The following is a 27,306-nucleotide window of genomic DNA, read 5'->3' as shown; positions in this document are numbered from 1 at the left end:
TATATATCTCTTGAAATGTGTGTCTAAGCTACCCATCAGAGATTGAAAACACGGTTGGATATTCTTTTTATGGGGTAATCCTGTGCATTTTGCAGTCATTATTAGGGAACATAGCCCTGGATAGCTATATAGCTCATTCAGCAGAAATAAAAAGTAAAGGCAATGTTTCTTTCTGGGCCCCTTCTCCTCAGAGGCAATCATCACCTGATAAGGCTATAATTTCAATCTGTTGTTCACGTTAATTAAAGCCAGGGCATGCCAATTACATCTTGTTGACCGGAGAAAGCAGATTTGAAAAGCAAACCCATGGCGCTACCGGGGTGTAAATTCCTGTTGCCATATAATTAAGGCTTCATTGCAGAAGCAAGGAAGATACGTAATGAGGTTTTGAAAAATAATAGGAGGAGGAGGAGATAAGGAATGCTGATAGCCTTAATTGGTCTTGAGAAAATTAAGGGTAGCAAATTAGATATCAATGAATATGGGCTTTTTCTACCACCCCTACAAATGTCAGGGATCGTTCATCAGAATATTAATTCATGCCTAATCCATTTTCATTGGGGGATTGGACATGTTGACATTTTCTGAAGCCACTGGGGTCCATGTTTGATGGGGGCCATCTGCAAACCATAACTTAGACAGAATGGGCTGGGATAAGAATAGAATACAATAGAATTCTCTATTGGCCAAGTGTGATTGGACACACAGGGAATTTGTCTTGGTGCAAATGCTCTCCGTGTCCATAAAAGAAAAGATACATTCATCAAGAGTCAAGAATCGTCAAGTACAACACTTAAGGATAGACATGGGGTACAATAAGCAGTCAAATCATACCAGGAAACAGTCTATATAAATCGTAAGGATACAAGCAACAAAGTTCCAGTCATACAGTCACAAGTGGGAGGGGATGTGATGTGATGAGAAGATTAACAGTAGTAGTAGTGCAGACTTAGTAAATAGTTGGACAGTGTTGAGGGAATTATTTGTTTAGCAGAGTGATGGCTTTCGGGGGGGAAAATGATCGTTGTGTCTAGTTGTTCTGGTGTGCAGGGCTCTATAGCGTCGTTTTGAGGGTAGGAGTTGAAACAGTTTATGTCCAGGATGTGAGGGGTCTGTAGATATTTTCACAGCCCTCTTTTTGACTCGTGCAGTGTACAGGTCCTCAATGGAAGGCAGGTGGGTAGTAATTATTTTTTTCTGCAGCCCTAATTATCCTCTGAAGTCTGTGCCTGTCCTGTTGAAATGGAAGAGAAAAAAGAGAGAAGGGGGGAAACTCAAAACACCGCTTAATTTAATTGCTTAAGGTTTACCCTGAAAGGATTTGAAGTTAATCCTTGTAGAGGTTTTTTTATTTATTTTTTCTCAGCAAGGTACTTCTCAAATTCCTGGATCACAGGCTGCCTTGGAAAACAAACCGTGATCTAATATGATCTGGGGGCCGGTGGAAGAGACATTAAGTAGCTGAATAAGAGCATTTTGAAGTTGGCAGAGAACAAGCATTTTATAGGACGGGGTGGCAACGTGGTTGGTACCTGGAGGTCAATCCTGGAAACTCCAGGTTTCTGGGTAACGATAAGACTGGCCTGAGCCTTATCCCATCTTCTTCCTAGAACAAATAGAACGTAGAATCATAGGGCTGGATGGACTCTCAAAGGTTGTCTATCTAGTCCAAGCCCCTGATCATGCAGAAGACCCTACTAACCTAATCTATCTCTACATCTATCTATCTGTCTTCTCCCTCCCTCCCTCTGTGTGTTTGTGTGTATAGAGAGAGAGATGAGAGACATAAACACAAAACACACACATACACACACACATACACACACATACACTGTCATCTATATCATCTGTCTACAGCTATCTTTCATCTATCTCTTTATCTATCCCATCCATCCATCCATAAATATCTATATATAGCATCTATCTAGCTTCTCCATCAATCTCATAACAACAATATCAATATCAATATAACAACACAAGAGCAAACAATAGATACAAACTCAAAGTAAACCGCACCAAACTTGATTGCAGGAAATACGCCTTCAGCAACAGAGTGGTCAATGTCTGGAATATTCTACCCGACTCTGTGGTTTCTTCCCCAAACCCCAAAAACTTTAACCTTAGACTGTCTACTATTGACCTCACCCCTTTCCTAAGAGGTCTGTAGGGGGCATGCATAAGTGCACCAATGTGCCTACTGTCCCTGTCCTATTGTTTCTTTTATTTTTCTTATATGTACCCATTTCATGTATTCATAACTATGTTTTTACTTATACCTATTATCTTGTAAGCAATTGACAAAAATAAATAAATAAATAAAATAAATAAAAAATCATCTACATCCATCATCTATCTCTATCTACCATCTTCATCTCTAGCATATCTATCATCTCTCTATCTATGTATCCATCAATCATCTATCACCTCTGTCATCTACCATCTCTATCTCTAGCATATCTATCTATTTATGAATCTATCATCATCTGTCATATCAATCATCTGTCATATCTATCATCTCTCTACCATCTCTAGCATATCCATCTATCTATCTGTGTATCTATCAATCATCTATCATCTATCTATCATCTATTTACCATCTCTATCTCTAGCATATCTATCTATCTTTCCATCCATCTATGTATCTATCAATCATCTATCATCTGTCATCTATCTATCATCTATATCAATGTCATCTATTTATCTATCATCTATATCTATATCCAGAAGTATTTCACGAGAAGAGTCCTCCACTCTTCTGCTCGCAACAGAATACCCTACACCACCAGCCTTGAGATTTTGGGCTTGGACAACCTTGAACTATGCCGCCTACGGTTAGACTTAAGCGTAGTACACAAAATTATCTGCTACAATATCCTACCAGTCAATGACTGCTTCAGCTTCAACCGTAACAATACAAGAGCACACAACAGATACAAATGTAAACTGCTCCAAACTGGATTGCAGAAAGTACAACCAGCAACAGGGGTCAATGCCTAGAACGCACTACCTGACTCTGTTGTTACATCCTCTAACCCCCACTCCTTTAACCTCAAACTATCCACTCACCCCATTCCTAAGAGGTCTGTAAGGGGGCGTGCATAAGTGCACCATTGTGCCTACCGTCCCTGTCCTATTCTCTCCATTTATTCATACCTATTTCCTGTATTCTTACTCATGTTTATACTTATACCTATCATCTTGTAAGCGATTGACAAAAATAAATAAACATATCATCTATCTATCTATCATCTGTCTATCATCTAACTATCATCTACATCTCATCTATCCATTCAAGCGTCTACCTTTATCCAGCCATCTCTCCCTGTCTCTCCTTTGAGGAATGGGATTTACAGGTTCTCTCAAGGTGTAAAAAAAAAGTGTTTCAAGGTAAAAGAAAAACGTGGGTAGGTGGGGAGAAAGGTCACTGCCTCTTTCCACCTGAGCTTCTTGTGACCCCTTTGCAGGTATCTTTCCATGAAAACTTCACAAGAGGCGGCCTGAATAGTATTAACGATGTGTGAGCTCAGACTAGATTTACGTTCCAAGCAATTGCATTTTACAAGCTCAAACTTGAGCTGTGCTGTAATTAACGAGAATAATAGGAAGTGCCACCTGATTATAAATCATGGTGGGTGATTTTTTTTTTTTTTTGGTGGGGAAAAAAAAAAAGCAAGATAAGAATAAAGAAGAAAAGGGATGGAAAAGGGTATGAGTTGAATGTGATCATTATCCTCTGCAGGAAGCGCACAAGAAAGGGGAGAAGTCAGGATTTAACCCACACAATGGCAGCACCTGCCTTTTGTTTGGTTCTAGCCAAGGTTTTGTGACATCATCGGCATCTATTAGATGCCAGCGACCAACACGGCATTTTCAAAATCTTCATCAACAGAAGGAATCATTTCTATGGTTCCACTGAGTGATAGGAGGAGTAGGGGGTGGAAAGGCAGATTAGCTATGAGATTGTATTGCAAGGCAGGTGATTGCATCAGTATTCTGGTTACGACTTGCTTCTTAATTCAAACCTTGATCGCTGGAAGAAAAATTAAATGCAGAAAAACATAATTGTGGAAAAGTCTAGAGCAAAGAAGGACCAGGAGTGACATGATGGCAGTATTTCAGTATTTGAAGGGGCTACCCCAAAGAAAAGGGGGGTCAAATTATCCTCCAAAGCAGGGGGTCTCCAACCTTGGCAACTTTTAAGACCTGTGGACGTCAACTCCCAGAGCTTTGCTGGCTGAGGAATTCTGGGAGTTGGAAGTCCACAAGTCTTAAAAGTTGCCAAGGTTGGAGACCCCCTGCTCCAAAGCACCCGAGGGCAGGACAAGAAACAATGGATGGAAACTAATCAAGGAGAGAAGCAACCTGGAATTCAGGAGAAATTTTCCGAACAGTGAGGACAGTGGAACAGCTCGCCACCAGAAGTTGTGGGTGCTTCATCACTGGAGGTTTTTAAGAAGAGACCGGACAGCTACTTGTCTGAGATGGTATAGAGCAGGGGGCTGGACTAGAGGATCTCCAAGATCCCTTCCAGAATCCATTCTCTTCTCTTCTCTTCTCTTCTCTTCTCTTCTCTTCTATTCTATTCTATTCTATTCTATTCTATTCTCTATTCTCTTCTCTTCTCTTCTCTTCTATTCTCTCTTCTCTTCTCTTCTCTTCTCTTCTCTTCTCTTCTCTTCTCTTCTCTCTTCTTCTCTTCTATTCTATTCTCTATTCTCTTCTATTCTCTTCTCTTCTCTTCTCTATTCTATTCTCTATTCTCTTCTCTTCTCTTCTCTTCTCTTCTCTTCTCTTCTCTTCTCTCTTCTCTTCTATTCTCTATTCTCTTCTCTTCTCTTCTATTCTCTCTTCTCTTCTCTTCTCTTCTCTTCTCTTCTATTCTATTCTATTCTCTATTCTATTCTATTCTCTCTTCTCTTCTCTTCTCTTCTCTTCTCTTCTCTTCTCTTCTCTTCTCTTCTCTTCTCTTCTACATTCACTGATCAACTGTGGCCAGCAAAGTCATACAATGGAGCAAAACTCACAGAACCAATATCTCACTGAGCAGCGTAAATCCTGAGTCAGTTGTTGTCGTAAGGGGAGGACCACCCTATACTGTCCCCAAAGCTCAGCCAAGGCAAGGCAAGGCAGAACCCGCCAGCAATTAATATTCTGCAGTAAAGAAATCGTGTTCGGTTAGAACGACTCAAATCCTGTTGGCTTGCGGAAGCGTAATTATCTGTTGAGCCTGTTAATAGCTTCAAAAGCCATGGTACACCTGCTGGGAGGATGTGGTATGCAGCATTTTAAGCAAAGAGGGAGAATTTCCTCCAAACCACAAAGCCAATCTATTTTTTTTTCCCCCTTTTGCCTCTGTCAATGCAGTTGCCCTAGTCCAATCCGCCTGTTTCTACAAAGTACAACTTGGTTAGACGTTTGCATGCTGTTTTGCCAACTGCCACCAAACAATAGTTATTGCAGTGCAGCTTCCAGCAGTGTTTGCATTCCGTTTTGATATGCCAAGATGTAAAAAGAGACTTGGGTTGTAGTTTTGGCCTTTCAGGGTATCAAATTAAGAAAGGAAGAGGTGCTGAGCATATCTTCTCTCTTGGAAGAAAAAGCCTGCAAGGGGTCCGAAAAATGAGAATGAAAGAAAAAGAGGAGAGGACGGGAAGAGAGGGGAGGAGAAAAGAAGAGAAGAAGGAAGGACAATGAGAAGGGGGAGGAAGGGAGGGAAGGAAGGGAGGACAACGGGAGGGAAGGACAATGGGAAGGAAGGAGGGAGGCAGGAAAGAAGGAAGGACAATGAGAGGGAGGAAAGAAGGACAATGGGAGGGTGGGAGGTAGGAAGGAAATAAGGATAATGGGAAGGAAGGAAGGCAAGGACAATGGGAAGGAAGGGAGGATAATGGGAAGGAAGGGAGGGAGGCAGGAAGGGAGGACAATGAGAGGGAGGGAAGGGAGGACAATGGGAGGATGGGAGGAAGGAAATAAGGACAATGGGAAGGAAGGAAAGAAGGACAATGGGAAAGAGGGAGGTAGGAAGGACAATGAGAGAGAGGGAAGGAAGGACAATGGGAGGGAGGAAGGAAGAAGGACAGTGGGAAGGAAGGAAGGAGGCAGGAAGGAAGGACAATGGGAGGGAGGACAGGAAGGACGGTGGGAGGAAGGAAGGAAGGAAGGCTACAGAAAAAGAAAAGGAAAGCAAGGGAGGTTTTCAGACGTGCAGTCAAGAGGTTGAGAAAAGAGTCTTGAAACGCAAACATGCCATAAACCATGCTCGAATTTTGTCTGCACAAAATAAAGTCAACAAGTCAGGCATGTGTGTTTGTGTGTGTGTGTGTGTGTTGCCAGCTCTCACAGCTCCTTGTAGCGATCCAGGCTTGGTATTCACGAGGCGTCTTCCAAGATGGATTGTTCTGCTCTTAATGGAATTAGCCCACCGAGATTCCTTTTCCAGGGTATCCAGTTAGAAGCTTGGACTAATCAAATTTCTGCACACTTGGCTATCTGTGTGAAACGGCAGCTTAATATTCAAATCCCCTGTTAAGATGAAAATATTGGCAAATGCCCCAAAAGTCATTTGCTCTGAAGTTTTCGCTTCTTTGGAACGAAGCACCAAGCAAGTTGGTGGATTGCAAACAGGGGAAGCTGGCGGTGGTTTTATTGATTGATTGATTTATTCCTGGAGGGGAAAAAAATATAGAACTGATGTTCCCCCCCATCCACTTGAATCTCATGTTTTTAGCAACTTAGCCAAGAATCCAGACAGCATAGAGATTGATCTAAATAAGGGACGGTCTTCAGCGGCCAGGAGGGCACGGAGGAGGTGTAAATCCCGTTTTTCCATGCTGTTGTAACTTCAAACAATTGCTCCCATGCATGGTTGTAAGTCGGCCAATTGCCTGTACAGGTAGACCTCAACTTAGAACCACAGTTGAACCCAACATTTCTGGGGCCAAGGGAAACATTTGCAAACTGCATTTTGTCCCATTTTATAACCTTCCTTCCAGTGACGGGATTCTAAAACTTTCTACTACCGTTCCTGTGGACTTGGTGGGTGTGGCAGGGGAAGGACATACTGCAAAATCTCCATTCCTTCCCCACCCCACTAACCTGCTTTCCAGCTCTGTTCTCCTGTGCAGGGCAACCAAAGAAAACCCAGCCGATCAGCTGGGACTCAGGAGGCAGAGAATAGATGGGGGGAGGCCAGTCAGAGGTGGGATTTGCCGGTTCTCCAAACTACTCAAAATTTCCACTACTGGTTCTCCACAACTGGTCGGAACCGGCCGAATCCCACCTCTGCTTCCTTGCCACAGTTGTTAAGTGAATCATTGCAGACACACACACACACACATTGTATTAACGAAATAAGACCTTCAAATGGGCCGACAATCATCAGGGGGCAATGTTTGGGAAAAGCTCAGAAACGTCAGGGCCTCTCAGTATAATTTAAACTTCTCTTTTAAAGAAATCTTCACCCTGTCTGCTTTCTACAGAAGATCCTCCACAGACTTGAATATGAATGAGTCACACTCGAATTGATTCCAAAGCCGGATCAGGAGAGGATTGAATGGTTGGCTGGCTGGCTAGAACATTAACCCTTGGGGTGGAATTACTTTTATTGATACAATTCTTTATTATTTATGAATCATAGAATCACAGCAGGAGCGTTAGAGATCAAGCTGAATGCGAGATCCAGTGTTTTCTCAACGCTGGGGGCATCTTTAAGATGGGTGGACTTCAATTCCCAGAATTCCTCAGCCATCCTGGGGAATTCTGGTGGTTGAAGTCCACAGAACTTGATGTTATTACGGTCAAAAAATGCTACGCTGGAGTAGTGTTTTGTCATTGGTCTACTCCGAGGATCTCTTCCCACTTTAATCAATTCTGGAGAACCTCAATATAGAACTGTTGTTGATATGGATTATGTCTGGCAGTATATACCACCATATATACTGCCACCGTATTCTAACAGTGATTAGAATGCAGTACAGCAGGCTACTTTCACTGACTGCCTGCTGTCTGCAATTTGGCAGTTCAAATCTCACCAGGCTCAAGGTTGACTCAGCCTTCCATCCTTTCAAGGTGGGTAAAATGAGGACCCAGATTGTTGGGGGCAAATAGGATGACTCTGTAAACCACTTAGAGAGGGCTGTAAGGTACTGTGAAGTGGTATATAAGTCTAAGTGTGATTGTTCCTTTCCTTCCTTCCTTCCTTCCTTCCTTCCTTCCTTCCTTCCATCCATCCATCCATCCATCCATCCATCCATCCATCCATCCATCCATCCATTGTACACAGTGGTTAAAATGCAGTATTGCAGGCTAATTGTGCCCACTGTCAGCAGTTCGATCCTGACCGTCTCAAGGTTGAACTCAGCCTTGCATCCTTCCGAGGTGGGTGAAATGAGGACCCAAATTGTTGGGGCAAGAGGCTGACTCTAAACCACTTAGAGAGGGCTGTAAAGTGGTATATAAGTGCTATTGCTATTGAAAATCAAAATGGAAGCATTCGCTGCCACTACTACTTCTCATTTTGTGGACCCCTGAGGAGGGTCTTGGACCACACTTTAACGAACACAGAGATTAGAGCACACCTGGCACATGAACATCTAATCTTTGCCTGAAGTTCTCCAGCAAAGGAGGTCTCATCACTTTTTGTGTCTGCCCAGCCCACCAGCTGACATCCAATACAGTCCATAATCCTCAGCCTGTAAGTCCTTTCTTGTAAATTGCTTATTAGAGTTACTATTTCCATGCAAAAGGTGGACTCAAGTACTGCCATCACTTCCAGCCAAGCTCACCTTCTCCACCCACAAATTGTTGGCTAAAATGTCTTTGAAGAGAATGAATGATTGATGGTTTCAAAGCCATTTTAGGCCACGTCTTGAAGTTCTTAGGGGGAAAAAAGGGGGAACGTGGCTCTTTTTCTGACCAAGGGTAGTTGGAAGGAGAGGAATTAACTTTTCTTGGTTTTAAACCTTATTACCACCTTGGGTGAGCAAGTCATCCTAGCTCAAACCCCACCTGACCCTTTTCTGCCTTCCAGAAGAATAAGATAACATAGTTGCAAGGAATCTTGGAGGTCTTCTACTCCAACCCCCTGCACAAGCAGGAAACCCTATATCATTTCAAACGTTTGTCCAATTTCTTCTTTAAAATCTCCAGTGATGGAGCAGCCACAACTTCTGGAGGCCAGCTGTTCCACTGGTTAATTATTCTCACTGTTAGGCCATTTTTCCTTAGTTCCAGGTTGCGTCCTCTCCTTCATTAGTTTCCAACATTGTTTCTTGTCCTGCCTTCAGGTGCTTTTGAGAATAGCTTGACTCCCTCTTCTTTGGGGCAGCCCTTCAAATATTGGATCACTGCTCTCATGTCACCCCTAGTCCTTCTTTTCATTAGACGAGACTCACCCAATTCCTGCAACCGTTCTTCATACGTTTTAGCCAATCAAGTCATCTCAGACTTCGTTATGAAGAGACTCATAAGCTCACAGCTGTTTGGGCTGCTTATCTCTTTTTGCCAGAAGGAAGAAGAAGGGGGAGGAGGAGAAGGAGAAGAAACCAGAGAAGAAAGAAACGAAATTGTGCATTTCCTGAACAGCCCCATCATGTTTGTGATTTAGCCGACGGTGAAGAAGCCCTTGCAGATAATCAGCTCCCGAGAGTCCTTAACGGGCATTCTTGTTAAAAAGCAGCAGCCCAGCTTTGGAGAAAATGATTGCCAATAAAGACATGGCAAGCTGTGAGCAAGCAAGACACAAAGCGACAACTATGGAACGGGTGGAAGGAAGGCGAAAATGAGCCACAATGTTTTGTGAATGCCAGGATGGGAAAGAAAGCCACTGTCTGCCCAAGATATTGGGTCTACAGTCCCACTAGGTTAGACAGCAAAAGAAACTCCTGGGACAGACAGGCAGACAGACAGACACACACACATTGACTAAGAGTATAACTTTACTGAAGATTCCATGTGGTGAAAGGTAGAAAAGCCAGATTGGATGATTTCGCACGAAAATGGCATAAGAAAACCATTTGCCTAGTGTGTATGTACACTAATACATGGGCTGCCCCAAAGAAGAGGAGGTCAACTTATGCTCCAAAGCACCAGAAGGCAGGTCAAGAAACAAGAGATGGAAACTAATCAAGGAGAGAAGCAACCTGGAATTCAGGAGACTTCTGGAGGGTTTTTAAGAAGAGACTGGACTAGAAGACCTCTAAGGTCCCTTCCAACTTGTTATTCTACTCTACTCTACTCTACTCTATTCTTTCTTCGTTCTTATTCTATTCTATTCTAAACATTAAAATGAAATTTTGTTGTATACAACTCTCATTGAAAACGTTTCATTTCAAAGCTGAAGAAGCTTCTTGGATGAGAAGCAAAACTTCTTCAAAGCAAAAAACAAAACCAGAACGCCCAGTTGCCTCTTGAAAAGGCACCTTTGGGACAGTAGAACACATGCATTTCTTTGGACCCACCCAAAGTTATTAGGAGACCTAAAATGGCTTTATGATCAGATCAAAATAACACACCAGGCGAATAAAACAAGCAAATAAATCTTTTCCTCAGGGGTTTCCCATGGTCAATATTCTGATGCATGCATGACTGATGAGGAGAGATAGATTAGATTGTTGTGATCCTGGGATAATAAGATAGCTTTGGAATATTGATCAGGAAGAGCTCTCATGGTAGCTCAGAATTTATATTGGTCGTCTTCATCATTGCATTCTATGTTTATGGACAAGAAAATGTAGAAGTTTCTTCTTAAGGTTGCTAAAAGCTTATCCTTAGAAAATACATCGGACTCCCTTCATGAAAATCAAAATCAGGACATTGGGAGTTGAGAATGTTTGGCACTCCAAAATCATAGCATCTGGAATCCTAAAGCCAGAAAGTACCTTTGAGGTCTTCTGTTCCAACCCACCCACCCCTTGCCCAAGGCTGGGGTCCTTAAGGCCATCTTTGACAAATGGTGTCCAATCTTTTTCTTGCAAACCTCCACCAGTTGTTTATATCATTCTATGGTTAAATTTTCTCACATTGCAAGGCTCAAGTTTACCTTCTATGGGAGTTTTCTTCCCCAACTACGACAATGGGCATTTTAGTTAGCTGGGAATTACACAGACATACCAAAAAAAAAAAAAAAAGCTTTTGATTACTTATTGCACTGCTGTTGCCAGCCATCAATTTAATTTTCTGCAACCCAGCATTTCTGTAAAGGCGATTGTCTCTTTTTAAAAATATAAATATGCATACAAAATAGTGTTTCCCCATAATGGGATGGACCATTAGTTGTCTTCATCTGCTTTTAAAGGAATGGTTAATTACCCATATATTCTTCCTTTTTTAAGAAAAAAAAAGCACTCCCATTTATCACAGGGGCCATTCCCCCCCCTCCCCTGCCCGCAAAATAATTTAAACATCCCCGGGACATGAAGCAAAATGGTGAAGTTTGTGATTTATTTCCTTCTATTAATAAACTGATGAGTAAATAACTATCAACTTGGTTGGAACAAGTAGTCAATTTGCATTCCCTGGCTCTTGCACAGGGAATGCATGGCACATAAATAGCTTCCTTCCCCTTTCTGGAAGGGGATATCACTGCAAAGTCTTGACAAGCCCAAATTTCTCTTTTTAAAATTGTACCTAAATAGATTGCCCCAGATTCCAAAGAGCCATAAAAGCACTGGACCCATAGCAGAGGTGTGTCTGTGTGTCTATATCTACACCATCTATATTGAAGCATCTATATATCTATATATTGATAGCTAGCTAGCTAGATGATATAGCTACATAGATAGAAGATAGATAGATAGATAGATAGATAGATAGATAGATAGATAGATAGATAGATAGATAGATGATGATAGTTAGATGACAGAAGATAGACAGATGAAAGGTAGGTAGGTAGATAGATGACAAATAGAAGATAGATGGCAATAGATGGATAGATAGATGATAGATACAGAGATAATTATAAATGATATACAGAGAAGAAAGAAAGAAAAGATAGGCAGGCAGATGAAAGATAGGTAGATGACATAGATAGGTGGCAATAGATAGATGATAGATAGAGACAGATAAATATAGATACACAGCTAGAGAAGAGATGATAGATAAACAGACAGACAGACAGACATAGATGATTGTTTTATCCATAGAGAAGAAATAGATGATAGATAAACAGACAGAGAGATGAATATAGATGATAGTTTTACAGATAGAGAAGAAATAGATGATAGAGATAGATAGATGAGAGTAGATAGATAGATAGATAGATAGATAGATAGATAGATAGATAGATAGACAGACAGATAACAGATAGGCAGGTTTGCAGGCAGACAGACAGATTCACCAGTTTCATTCCTCCCTCAAGGCATTCTTGACCTGTTTTCTTCTCCCTTAAAGACCAGCAGGTAGAGTTCCAAGCAGTTCCAACATATCACAATTATGCTTTGCTTTACTTCTACACTTCTTTTTCCTATGGCCCATCCGCTCTGTTGGAAGGAACACACAGTTCTTCTACTGTATTAGGATGGTAGTTAAGGCAAAGAGAGAGAGAGAGACAGATGAACTCACCAAGTGAAATTTGGTCCTGCTGCTTAGAGAATCTCTCTTTGGCTGTCCATGAATCAGACCCAAACAAAAACGTGAGCATTCCATCGTTTCTAAGGTGATTCTGCTTTCTAAATTAATGCAAAATTCTGTCGTCCCGCAAACTAGGCTCCTTGTCCTTTTGCTGATGGTAGAGAAGAGGAGAAAGAGGGTGTACAACCATAATTTTTCACCGCCATCCAAGTAGTGCGTTGGGAAAAAAGTTAATTGTCAGCGCATCTCCGAAAATGAATTGCAAGTGTTTTAGGAAACGACGTGCTTAGTTACAGTAAAGAGCAACTGCAGATGTCTGAGGCAGCCCACCACTGGAGACCAAAAAAAAAAAAAAACGAGAAAAGAATATCGTGCTATAAATATTCTTTATTAGAGGTTTTATTCCTCTTGGAAGAGGAGGAATTACTTTTTCTAAAATAATTGACAGGCTTACCCCTAAAGCAACATTAGAATGTCAATGCACAGAGATGGATGCAGTCAAAATAACCATTTGCTAGTTAAACATTCCATTTTGGTTTAGCAAGTAAGATATATGTCTTGTAGTTTAATAGTCTTGAGTGAGAACAAAAAAAAACAAAAAAAGGACCCTTTTATTATTTTATTTTTTCCTAAATGCTTACCACGCGGGGGAACTCAAAAGGCTAAATTTATCATGGCAGTGGATGAACCCCAAGATAGTGTTATTTGTAAAGGGTTTGTCAACAGTGGAACCAGGGTTTGCGACTAGCTAAGCTTCTGGAACAGAAGGGCTGTTGGTCAAACTGCTCTGGGGGGCTTTCAGATCACAAATGAAGAAAAAAAATGGGCCAGGAGGGAATAGCAAAGGAGAAATGGATGCACTGCATAGCTTTATGCAAGGCGAGATAATCCATGTTTCCTCTCAACACTTGGATGGGTTGAATTCAGGGGTCCTTGGTGCTTCTTGAGCTGGGTTGTTTTCTTGCAGATGTTTCATGACTCAGCTAGGCAACATCATCAGTTCTAAAAGGGAGTGGGATGTGTGTGGACAGGAGAAGAAGGAGGACGACTGTGGGGTCCTTGATGCTCTCTGAACATGGTTGCTTTCTTTCAGACATTCCATGGCCCAACTAGGTAACATCATCAGTGCTGGAAGGGAGTGGGGTTTGTGGAGAGGAGGAGGATTGTGGGGTCCTTGGTGCTCTCTGAACGTGGTTGCTTCCTTGCAGACATTTCATGGCCCAACTAGGTAACATCATCAGTGCTGGAAGGGAGTAGGGTTTGTGGAGAGGGGGAAGAGGAGGACTGTGTGGTCTTTGATGTTCTCTGAGCTTAGTTGTTTTCTTGCAGACATTTCAAGACTCAACTCGGTAACATCATCAGTTATAGAAGGGAAAGGGGTTTGGAACTGATGATGTTACCGTGTTGGGTAATGAAACGTCTGCAAGAAAACAAGCAAGTTCAGAGACTACCAAGATTCTCCTTTCTCTAAGTGGAAGATTCTGGATGATGTGAAGGGGGATATAAACGCTGGAAGACCAAATTGTTGGCCTGCCACATTTGTTTAATCCAAAATGTCTCTTCCCTTGTGACAAAAAAATCCAGTCCAATCGATTTTGATCAATTTGAACTGGGAGGAAAGTTTGGGTAGATGTACCATTTCATTCCAGGCTACAAACAGTCTTGTGGCATTTGATATTCCGGTTAAGAATCTCTTTTGCAGATTCTCTATTGTCCAGATTCCCTAGGGTGATCTGGAGAATCTTGTGGTCCAGCCTATTCCTCTGACTTAGCCGTCTTATGAAAAGGTGATTTAACCAGCTTTTCTTAGGAGACTGAAGTGAGGCTTATTCATCACTGTTTATTGGATTAATACGAGATGAAAAGAAAATCACAACAAAAAGCTGCTTGGGATATATAAGATTTAGCCGTGTATAATTCTGTTCTGTTTTATCAACCGTTATCTTTATCTCTTGGGTCTCACTTCTCCCAAAAGTTCCTTTCACTATCTTTCTGTAATTCTTTTCTCCTTCTTCCTCCTTAAACAAAAGCAAAATGGAAGCCAGTGCCCATGCAGTATGAATGTTTCTTAGAATTTAGTAGAATATGGTTGCAAGGGACCTTGGAGGTCTTGTAGTCCAACCTTCTGCTCAAACACAAAACTCTATACCATTGCAAACAAATAGCTGTCTACTCTCTTCTTAGAAACCTCCAGTGTTGGAGAACTCACAGCTTCTGAAGGCAAGTTGTTCCACTGGTAAGGTCACTGTCAGAAAATTTCTCCTTAACTCTAGGTTGAATCTCCTTTTAACAAGCTTCCATCCATTGCTTCTTGTTCTGCCTTTCACTTCTCATCCCAGAAGCTTCTTCATATGATGACTTGGGGCGTGGCACAAAGGCAACACGGTCAGATAATCAGCAGGAGCCCCTTTATTAGCTCCAACTTTGCCCCCAATGACCTGGGTACCTTCTGGCTGGAGAAAAACACTCCCAGGAATTTGGCTGCAGAGAATCAAGTCCAAAACGTGGTCAACAAAAACTAACTATAAGTCCAATCAAGGCAAAATTAGGTAATAACTCAACACGGTTGGGAAAACGCCAGGAACACAGATAAGCAAAGTCAACACAAGATAAACTCATGTTTGTTCCAGCAGCTGCTGCACTCAGCATGCATTTCTTTTAAACTCTCATTCCCAAGTGTGGCTAATGAAGGGAATCAGGGCCCTTTCCTCCCCCATAAGCCATGCAACCAACATTGCTCTCTTCTCCGTTCCTCCCTGCATGCCCGAGATGAGGAGGGGGTGGGCCTGGGACTTCCTCTGAACTCTCTCTCCCTTGTTTTACCTCTCCCCTGCTCTGCCCAGCTGGACTTTGCCCTTCCCCAGCCTCCTCCACAGCCAACGGAGCTACACTCCCGCTCCCTGTCAGCTGTTCGTCTTCCTCCTCAGATTCAGACTCCGACAGGGTCATGACACTTCAGCTCTGACTGGCTGGTGAGGAATGGAAGGATTAATACTCCTTGCAGACAGCTGGTCACTTGCATCCTTTTAGAGGGTCCTTAAGACCACTTGGAGGTTTACTGTCCTCTGGTCTGTGTCCTCTGGGTCACCCGAGGAGTGTAAATGTTCGTTTAGTCTGCAATTTTTCCCTGGAAATCAGTTCACACTCCCACACCATTCAAAGGGTGTTCATCCCAAACAGCATGGCTAAAAGTCTATGGAGATTCTCAGTCATCCAAGTGGTTGTTGTCCCAAAGGTGCTTTTTTTTTTCCAAGAGGCAACTGGACTTTCTTGTTTTTTTCTTTTGAAGACGTTTCGGTTCTCCTGCAAGAAGCTTCTTCAGCTCTGACTTCCATTCCCCACCATCCAGTCAGAGCTGAAGAAGCTTCTTGGAGGAGAACCGAAACGTCTTCAAAGAAAAGAAAAAAAAGTCCAGTTATGCCTCTTGAAAAAAAAAAAAGCACCTTGGGGACAACCAAAGCGCCCATTTCTTAAACCTTTTGAGGGGAACTTGGACCAAAACAAGGACTAATAGAATCCATTTTTCCTCCCTTCTCCTTCTCTCATAATTAATCACCCCACCAGTTAGTACTAGATTACAGGTTTGATTTCGCTCTCACGGTTCCTCACCTGGTTGATCTTAATTACAATTGGATCGAATGCCCTGCCTTTCCCCCTAATTGCTATTATTTGGGTCAATAATTCAGAGGGTGCGAGCAATAGACTTAACTGCTTAAAGGCCTCCTCTAACTCATTTGCAAGGTAATTAACTAGCCACTGGTCAATACGGTGTAACCTTTGCTTTTTCTTGGTATCATCTGGAAGTTGCACATTTCGAGAGAATGATCCATCAGTGTGAAAAGCAGATGGAATTGCAGCTAGCTCATTCTCCAGCCAAGCGTTGCTCAGTGGCTGGGGAATTTGAAAATATCTTGTGAGGGCTCTCACAAAATGGTTTCCCCAGATGGGCCTAGCCCATCCATTAGCCAGTTGGTAGGGCTGGATGCCACTGCCCCCCCCCCCAGCTCCATTCAGATTAACAGATTAACAGGGTTGTAAGGGAACTTGTAGGTCATTTAGTCCAACCCCTCCACCCAAGCAGGAGCCCCTGCACTATTTCTGACAGATAGCAGTCCAGTCTCTTCTTGAAAGCCTCCAGTAATGAAGCTCCCACAACTTCTGAAGACATCAGTTGATTGTCCTCACTGTCCGAAAATTCCTCCTTATTTCCAGGTTGAATCTCTCCTTGGTCAGTTTCCATCCATTATTCCTTGTCCGGCCTTCGGGTGCTTTGGAAAACAGTTTGACCCCCTTCTCTCTGTGGCAGCCCCTCAAATATTGGAACACTGCTATCATGTCTCCTCTGGTCCTTCTCTTCACTAGACTAGCCATACCCTGTTCCTGTAACCGTTCATCGTATGTTTTAGCCTCCAGTCCCCTCATCATCCTGGTTGTTCTTCTCTGCACTCTTTCTAGAGTTTCAACATCTTTCCTTGGCTTTTTAAAAAATTGATCAACAAACTTTCAATTGAAGTTGCCCTACTAAGGCTGTTTTCCAGTTTGGTTTTCTAAGAATGAGGATTGATTGATTGGTTAATCAATTTTTTAAGCTGTCTGAGACTTAGAGAATGTACTAACAGGGACAAACAATGAGTGTATAAAAATACAATAATCTAGAGTGCTGTATGAAGCCAACACAGAAATCAATTAATTCAGTCAACAGAATAGGTTATTTCCTTTAACTAGGGTTAGTTGAATCTATTTATGCCATATTTTGTTTATGTCTTGTATCAAGCGGATAAATAAGTCAGAAAAAAAATTCACATATCTATGAGCCCCAATGTGGATTATCTTCAGGGAGGGCTGCTGATAATTGAAGAGTAGAGAGCGTTCATAGTGACGAGAATGTCCCAGATTATATTCCAGCATTTGCAAATAAGAAAGATTCTGGATACCAGCCCATGATTAGACCATGGGTTTGTACAATAAGTAGTGGCTTGCTTTAGCTACAATTTTGGAACGATACCCTGTATGTATACAGAATAAGAGTTGGAAGAGATTTTGAAGGTCTTCTAATCCCATCTTCTGCTAGGCAGGAAATCCTACACCAGAGATTATCCAATTTCTTAAAAACTTCCAGTGTTGGAGCATTTACACTTTCTGGAGGCACATTGTTCCACTGATTAACTGTTCTGTCAGGAAATTCCTCCTTAGTTCTAGTTTCCACCTGTTGCTTCTTTTCTTACCTTCAGTTGCTTTGGTGAATAGGTTGACCCCAGTGGTGGGTTTCCAAATTTCTTCCTACTGGTTCTATGCGCGCATGTGTGCTTTGCATGCACAGGGCTCAAATACCGACCTCCGTCAATGCTGGTGAACTGCCTGAACTGTTTTTTAGCTCAGCTGAGGCGCTCCTCCACGCAAATCAGCTAAGCTAAAAAAAACCAGGAAATATAGGAGAGGTAACGGTGGATGCCAGTCAGAGGTGGTTTTTGCCGGTTCTCCAAACTGGTCAAAATGTCCATTACCGGTCCAAACCAGCTGAATACCACCTATAGTTACCCCCCTCTTTTTTTAATGGCAGCCCCTCAAATATTGGAAGACTGCTACCATATCACCCCTTGTCACCCCATGTCCTTTTCATCAAACTAGACCCTTCTTCTTCATAGGTTTTAGCCTCCAGTCTCCTAATCATCTTGGTTGCTCTTCTATGTTCAGATCCCTGGTAGGATTCAATTTTTTTTTACTACTGGTGCTGTGCGCGTGGCTTGGTGGGCGTGGCAGGGGAAGGATATACTGCAAAATCCCCATTCCCTCCCCATCCCACTAACCTTCTTTCCAGCTCCGTTTTCCTGTGCGGGGCAACCAAAGGAGACCTGACTGATCAGCTGGGAGTTTGGAGGCAGAGAAGAGATGGGGTTGGCGGGGCCAGTCAGAGGTGGGATTGGCCGGTTCTTCAAACTATTCGACATTTCCACTATCAGTTCTCCAGAACTGGTCAGAACCTGCTGAATCTCACCTCTGGTTCAGATGTTCTAATGGTCCTGTGGATGAAGGGCCAAAATTCCTCTCTCGGACCTCAAATGGGTTCCTTATGCCTTTCAGAGGCATAATTGAGAAAAAAACACGAATGCTACCATAACCTTTGTGCTGGTCAACCAAATCTGAATATTTATTTATTTATTTATTTGATTTGCCAATTGTTTACAAGATAATAAGTATAAGCGTATACATAGTTGTGAATACATGAAATGGGTACATATAAGAAAAATAAAAGAAGAATAAGAGAAACAATAGGACAGGGACGGTAGGCACGTTGGTGCGCTTATGCACGCCCCCTACAGACCTCTTAGGAAAGGGGTGAGGTCAATAGTAGACAGTCTAAGGTTAAAGTTTTTGGGGTTTGGGGAAGAGACTACAGAGTCGGGTAGAGTATTCCAGACGTTGACCACTCTGTTGCTGAAGTCGTATTTCCTGCAATCAAGTTTGGTGCGGTTTACTTTGAGTTTGTATCTATTGTGTGCTCTTGTGTTGTTATGGTTGAAGCTGAAGTATTCATTGACAGGTAGGACATTGCAATGTATGATTTTATATACCAGCTAACATCCAACCGCTGCTTAACGAGAACCAAGTACCCAACGTAAAGAATAATAGGTTCATTAGGCTCAATCAAGGCAATATTTAAGCATGCAAATATGCACTGCCCTTCCTTCTTGCTTAATTTGCATAAGTAACCCAACCTTGCTTTTGTCTTGATTAACTCCCTCCCCCTCCCCGCTTTCTCTCCCTTTCTCTTTCTCTTGCTATTTATTTTAATTTCATTTGCATCCTTTTTAACACTGTGTCATTTACAAACCACTGGAGAGGAAGTGCTTGGCCCGTTTCGCCAGTATTTATGGCGCATCTCCTCCCAAGGAAGATGCTACAGAATGTAAATTACTCTCATCTGTCCTACTTAAAAAACAGCCCGTTCCCTTTTGTATATTTTCTGCAGTTTTTCTGGCTGGTTCACCTTGGTTGACTGCATCGCCCGTGTTCTGGAATCCACTTTGGAGTACACTTTGGAGTAAGTAAGACCTAATTGATCCCCAAATTTGTACTTCCTAAATCTTGATCATCCCATGCCCTTCTGTAGCAGGAGGGAACGGTTGCTCCTAGTACAGGGAATGAATAGAGAACAGAGAACAGAGAACAGAGAACAGAGAACAGAGAACAGAGAACAGAATAGAATAGAATAGAATAGAATAGAATAGAATAGAATAGAATAGAATAGAATAGAATAGAATAGAATAGAATAGAATAGAATAGAATTGGAAGGGACCTTAGAGGTCTTTAGTCCAACCCCTTGCTTGGGCAGGAAACCCTACACCACTTCAGACAAATGGCTGTCCAATCTCTTCTTAAAAACCTCCAGAGATGGAGCATTTACAACTTCTGGTGGCAATCTGTTCCACTGATTAATTGTTCTGTCAGGAAATTTCTCCTTAGTTCTAAGTTGCTTCTCTCCTGGATTAGTTTCCACCCGTTGCTTCTTGTCCTGCCTTCTCAGGTGCTTTGGAGAATAGCTTGACTCCTTCTTCTTTGGGGAAGCCCCTGAGATATTGGAACCTTGTTATCATGTCTCTCCCTGGTCCTTCTTTTCATCAGACTAGACATACCCAATTCCAACAACCATTCTTTATACGTTTTAGCCTCCAGTCCCTTAATCTTCCTTGGTTGCTCTTTTCTCCATTCTTTCTAGAATCTAGATCAGGGGTGTCCAACCTTGGCAACTTTAAGACTTGTGGACTTCAACTCCCAGAATTCCTCAGCCAGCTTTGCTGGCTGAGGAATTCTGGGAGTTGAAGTCCACAAGTCTTAAAGTTGCCAAGGTTGGACACCCCTGATCTAGAGTCTCAACATCTTCTTAGTCTTCGACTTACAACCACAATGGAGCCCCAAATTTCTGTCATTCTGGATAGTGAGTTTTGCCCCATTTTAGGATCTCTTTTTGGCCACAGATGTTAAGGGGATCACTGCAGTTGTTAAGGTAGTAACACCGTTGTCAAACTATTTAATTATTTACTAAGACTGTATTACTATTCTTCTTCTCATCCTTCCTATTACCTATCTGCTCCCACTTATGACTATAACCTTGTTGCTTGGATCTTAATATTGTTTTATTTAGTTTCCTAGTATATGATTGTTTATTTAGTACCCAAGGACTATCACTATGTGTTGTATCTTATGATTCTTGATGAATGTATTTTTTATGTATACTGACAGCATATGAACAAAAGACAAATTCTTTGTGTGTCCAGTCACACTTGGCCAATAAAGAATTCCATTCCATTCTATTCTATTCTATTCCATTCTATTATATTCTACTCTATATTCTGCATTATTCTATTCTATTCATTATTCTATTCTATTATTCTATTCTATTCATTATTCTATTCTATTATTCTATTCATTATTCTATTCTATTATTCTATTCTATTCATTATTCTATTCTATTATTCTATTCTATTCATTATTCTATTCTATTCTACTCTATTATTATTCTATTCTATTCTATTCTATTCTATTCTATTCTATTCATTATTCCATTCTATTCTACTCTACTCTGTTCTGTTCATTATTCTATTCCATTCATTATTCTATTCTATTATTCTATTCTATTCATTATTCTGTTCTCTGTTCTATTTTATTCTGTTCTTTATTCTATTCTATTCTATTTATATCGATGGGAAAGATAGAACTGATCGCTAGCCCACTGCCACCCTGGCAAGGGATAATGGAAGATGTAGTCCTACATATTTAATCTGGAAGGCAGCTAGGGTTCCAGCTGGACTTGGCAAAGAGAGGTGTTTCAACTGGTTTTAATTTGGAAATAAATCCATCCGAAGACGAGAAGGCGAAAAGGGCAGGTCCTTCATCCCTCTTCCTTTGATAGCGAAGCCAAAAGACAGTGGCCACAAAGACACAGAATTATAACCACACTGTTCCAGGAATCAGCAGGATGTGAAGGCCACATGACAGGAGGGAGAGGAGGGGAGATGAGGCTTCTGATCATCCTCCTTTCCCCCTCCCTGCAGTTTGATGAATATAATTTCCCATGGAGTCTTCTAAAGATGATTCCGCAGGCAGCTCAGAGCTCTTTGCCGAGAGGATCGGCCTTTTTTGTTTTTTGTTTTTAAAAAGCAAATGTTTTCAATGAGGGCAGAAGGGTGGAATCTTGACAGCCAGAAGGCCTTGGAAAAGCCTGCCGGATCGAACACATTCTATGATGCTTTGCCAAGTGGGAAGCGGTGTTCAGAAGAAAGGTTCACAAGACCGATTTCTGTGGCCTGTATTTTTCGTGTCCCAGCCGGCTTGCGACTCCAGGGGCAAACAGGACATTTCAAATCATCCTAGCTGTCAGGATTCCGGCACTTAAACCCCCATTTAAATCATGAGTCTCGAGCCAAACGTCCAAAACTTAAAAAGGATTTATTGGGAGTTAACATGTCTGGCAGTGCCTGGGTGTAGCCAACTCTGAGACACATCATTCATGGCCACCCTTGACCCTGGTTTTCTCCCCACCCCTCTGGGTGTATCGTAATTCATATCCTCCAATGGGACACACCCATAGCCCAGAGTCATCAATCATGCTCTCCTGATAGAATTTTGCCCGGCAGAAACTTTGGTCACCTAGTTACTATCTTTGAAAAACTATTTATGGAATGCGTTTTTGGTTTGCAAGCTGCTGCACTGCTCCCCTCTCCCTTTCTGTTGTTGGCCACTCTTAAAAAGACTATAGAAATATTTTATGAGTTGACGCCGAGCTCATGAAATGGTTCTGCTCCCCTTGAGCCTCTGGGCAATGATCACAGCCAGATCACGGTGGCTTTTGGTTCATTGGGCTTGCATCTACAGCAACTAAAGGACACGGGAAGGCAGAGGAAGGCAGACAGCCAACCAGAGAATTTAACTGGCTCAAGAGGAGAAGAAGAGCTTCGCCAGGCCACAGAGGCTGCTACTGAACTAGAATCCTGCATCCAGTTTTGGTCACCACACTATAAAAAAGATGTTGAGGCTCTAGAAAGAGTGCAGAGAAGAGCAACCAGGAGGATGAGGGGACTGGAGGTTAAAACATACAATGAACGGCTGCAGGAACTGGGCCTGGCTAGTCTATTGAAGAGAAGGACCAGGGGAGACAGGATAGAAGTCTTCCAAAATTGGAGGGGCTGCCACAGAGAGGAGGAAGGGGGTCAACCTATTTTCTAAAGCACCCGAAGGCCAGACAAGAAATAATGGATGGAAATCGAACAAGGAGAAATTCAACCTGGAAATAAGGAGAAACTTTCTGACAGTGAGAACAATCCACCGATGGAACAGAAGTTGCCTTCGGAAGTTGTGGGAGCTTCATCACTTGAGACTTTCAAGAAGAGATTGGACTTCCATCTGTCAGGAATGGTGTAGGATCTCTTGCTTGGGCAGGGGGTTGGACTAGATGACCTACAAGGTCCCTTCCATCTCTGTTAATCTGTTAAAAAAAACTAGCAGCAAGATGGATGGGAACAATTACAGTAGTGATGGGGCACCCTTAGATGACCTGAAGGACCAGATTTGGGTTGGATCAACCTTGAGATGATCGCTAAGAGTCCACACCAATTTGTTGGCCCAGAATCAATCCATTTAATAGGGGTAAATCATCCATTGCCAGCAGATCAAATGTCCAGTTTTGCAGCTTTGCAAGGATTTGAAATTCACCTGTAAAATGGCCATTTTCAAAGCAGATTCAGACTCTCGTTTTGGCAAAAATTTAAAAACACAAAAGTTAAAAAAAAAAAAGAATAAAAAAGACGACTGTGGGATCTGCTTATGAATTCCTTGCTTTTTTCTTTTTCTTTTTAAAAAAGCTTTCCCCCCTCTTTCTTGCAAGACCCTCATCTCCTAAGCTGAAGAAATTAAAATATACAGTGAACGATGCCCTCACCAGTCACCCACATAAGATTTTAGCAGGGCTTTGGAAGGAAGGAAGGAAGGAAGGAAGGAAGAAAGGAAGAAAGGAAGGAAGGAAAGGAGGGAGGAAGGAAAGCAAGGAAGGAAAGGAAGGAAGGGAAGAGGAAGGAAGGAAGGAAGGAAGGAAGGAAGGAAGGAAGGAAGGAAGGAAAGGAAGGGAAGAGGAAGGAAGAAAGAAAAGAAAGAAAGAAAGAAAGAAAGAAAGAAAGAAAGAAAGAAAGAAAAGAAAGAAAGAAAGAAAGAAAGAAAGAAAGAAAGAAAGAAAGAAGAAAGAAAAGAAAGAAAAGAAAGAAAAGAAAGAAAGAAAAGAAAGCCTTGCAATTGACTTTTTTGTAGGGATAGAGATCAGGAGGGGGAGATATCAGCTGAGAAATAACTACCAGCTATAATTCCACATGTTATTTTACAGGCTCGGTTGGAAAAACCAGTGAGAAGAACAGCATTACTGGAACAGTGTGGTTTTTAAGCACCGATTCGTCAATACTCTACTACTTTTAGTAGTAAAGGATGTTGAGGGTTTATTCGGCGAAGAGCCTAATAAAATCTGTATTACTTGGCACAACAAGCTGCAGAATATGTCTTGGAGAATATGTCGTGTTTTATTTAAGAAGCAGAAGAAAGCATGCCTTTCTTTTCTTGACCAAGTCAAGGGAGTAATAATAATAATAAAAAAGCTACGTGACTCGGTCTCTAAGGTTCATCTTGAAGGCAACCGAGAGCCAGAAAACAATAATAACAAGTTGGGTTGCAGGTTGGATTAAAAATTTGGGGTCTGGAGCCTTATCCAGGCTCTTTTGGAAAATTTTGTAAGGAGATACGTCTGAAAGGGAGAAGCTGGGTTACCAGGGAGTAAAAACATGTAAAGGCTTGAGTTTTCCTGCAATTGATAGGGAGATAACCAGTGGGAGATGGCTCAAAAATAATTATGACTGCTGGGATGGCAGAACCCTTTGTGGGATTATATATGTAATTTGGTAGGCAGGAAGGAAGGAGGGAAAGAAGGAGGGAGGGAGGGGGAGGGAGGTAAAGGAGGGGGAAGGTGAGAAGGAGGAAGGAAGGCAGGTGAGAGGGAGGGAGGGAAGATGAGAGGAAGGGGAAGGGAGGAAGGCGGAGGGGAGGTAGGTAAGAGGGAAGAAAGGAGGGGAAGGGAGGAAGGAAAGTAAGAGGGAGGGAGGAAGGAAGGCAGGTGAGAAGGGGGTAAGAGGGAAGGAGGATGGGAGGAGGGTAAGAGGAAGAAAGGGATGAGGGAGGGGGAGGTAAGAGGTAGGGAGGGAGGAAGGAAGGAAAGCAGGTGAGAGAGAGGTAAGAGGGAGGAAGGAGGATGGGAGGAAGGTAAGAGGAAGAAAGAGGGATGAGGGAGGGAGGGAAGGAGGAAGGCAGGTGAGAGGGAGGTAAGAGGGAGGAAGGAGGATGGGAGGAAGGAGGAAGGAAGGAAGGAAGGTGAGGGAGGGAGGAAAGCAGGAGGAGGGAAAGAAGGAAGGAAGGCAGGAAGTCACAATTTGGCAAATTCTCAGTTGCCTGAGCCACCGTGCTCCCTCTTTTTCAAGGGAGCGTGAAATTCTTTTCTTCACTTTTCTCCTTAGGAGCTCTTGCCCTCCTGTCTGCTTTTGATTTCCCTGCTGCCATCAAGAGAAGCGATGGGCCTTTGATTCAGAAAATGAAGGCTTGGTAATTTGCCTTTACCTCCGAGTGAAATGAGATCATCAACTCTTCCCAGGACAATCAGAAGGAATCTGTTTCACAGAATGGTAATAATGCAAATGCGTCTTGCAACCTCAAGCAGGGAGTGTTCAGGCATGGAAAAATAAAATGCAGAGAGGGGAATGAACAAGTCATTCCCCTCCCTCTCTCCCTCCCTCTCTCCCTTCCTTCTCCCTCCCTCCCTCCCTTCCTCCCTTAATAGACAGGTGATGAGAGTCCCACAGAATAACAGAGTTAAAAGGGACCTGTCCAACTCAGAAGTCCAACTTCAACCTCAGGAGTATACCATTTCAGATAAATGGCTGTCCAATCTCTTCTTTAAAACCTGCATTTCTCCTTAGTTCCAGGTTGCTTCTCTCCTTGATTAGTTTCCATCCGTTGCTTCTTGTCCTGCCTTCAGGTGCTTTGGAGAATAGCTTGACTCCCTCTTCTTTGGGGGCAGCCCCTCAAATGTTGGAGCGCTGCTATCACGTCATCCCTAGTCCTTCTTTTCACTAGACCAGCCATACCCAATTCCTGCAACCGTTCTTTATATCTTTTAGCCTCCAGCTCCCTAATCCTCTTTGTTGCTCTTCTCTGTGTTCTTTCTTGCCTTAAAAACCCAGTCATCCCCTTGACTCAGCCTTGTTTCCTTCGTCCAAGGTTTAAGTGGTCCTTTTTTAAAAAAAATTATGTCTTTGTAAAGGCATCCAATTTAGGATTCCCCACACAGTACATTGTGTAGAGCAGATATTAAGTCAACAGAAGGAGAACGGTGGGCTAGATTTTAGGAGAGCAACCTTCATTTCCTGTTCAGGAAACCCATTTTCTTTAAACAAAACACACACACACACACACAAAACTGATCTAAATTGCACTGCAGTGGAAGGCTGATCGATTTAGCATCGGTTAATTGAATCACAATCTGTCTTGGACCATTCCAGTCATGGACGATTCTTTCCAGGCATGGTCTCCATTGAGAAAAGCCATTTATAAAGCAAACAAATCAGTATTCTGAAGTTATCCAGCTTTCAGGAAAGATATCTAGAAGAAGAAGGTATTATTAAAACATAAGCTTGCACCAAAGCTCGGAGGTGATCTATGCATTCCAAGATATGATTATCTCGGCTCAAGACTTCTGAGCTGGCTATTCACCTAGCTGGATCCATTAATTAAAATTCTAAAGAGCAAAGAGCTTGGCGGAGATGGGGATTTTATTTTATTTATTTATTTTGGTCTCCTTCGGCTTCCCTGATGGGCAAAAAGGTGAACGGAGCCGGAATGAATTTTTGACTAGGCACACACACATTTGGCTGGATGAGTTCTCACCTCTGACATTCCCCTGATGGGAAAACAATGCATGAAAGAAATCTACAGGCTGTTTTGCAGAGATGAGAAAAAACAGGCTCCTGGAAACAAAGAGGAATTGGGGGGGGGGGCTTTGGAAATGACGTCAACATAGCAGGTCTCCCAGCCCCCCAGTTTCCATTTCTGTAACCTTCACGAACCTTTTACGGATCTGAAAGGTTGTCCTACGGAAGATAGACATGTAAGGGCCCACAGATCGCTCTTCTCCTTCCAGAGGTGTCTTGTTTTGTCTTCTTGTCAGGTGGAGACTGACTCTGAGGGACAAGAGCAACAGCCAACAGGGAGTGGAAGTGTGGCGCCGGAGGTTGTGGAGGAGGCTGGGGAAGGGCAGAGTCCGGCTGGGCAGTCAGAGGAGGACCCAGGCCCATCCTAGAGCATGCAGGGAGGAGAGGATAAGGGAGAGATGTGAATGGCATGGTCTATGGGGGAGGAAAGGGCCTTGATCTCTTCATGGGCTGCAGCTGTGACAACTGAATAAGAGGACAGACATGTGTATGGGTGAATGCTGGAAACAAAGCATGGAAATATCTCTAGTTTATGGTTCCTCTCTGAGTTTGCCGTCCTTCCCAGTGTGTGTTCTGTTATCTGTGGACGTCCACCAGCCCTTATCTTGCCTGGTTTGTGTTGTTTTTTTCCCTCCTTCTTGTAACTGCTTGTGTGGGAGTTTTTTGTCTTCCGTCAAGGACATTTAGAGCTTGGAAGCAAAGTGAAGGAATAAAAGGGGCTTCA

Source organism: Notechis scutatus, chromosome 13 (genome assembly GCF_049901735.1).
Source record: "Notechis scutatus isolate UNSWTSFEM ecotype Mainland chromosome 13, rNotScu1.2, whole genome shotgun sequence".
NCBI lineage: Eukaryota > Metazoa > Chordata > Lepidosauria > Squamata > Elapidae > Notechis > Notechis scutatus.
The sequence above is the reverse complement of the archived record's forward strand: the minus strand, read 5'-3'. Positions refer to the sequence as shown.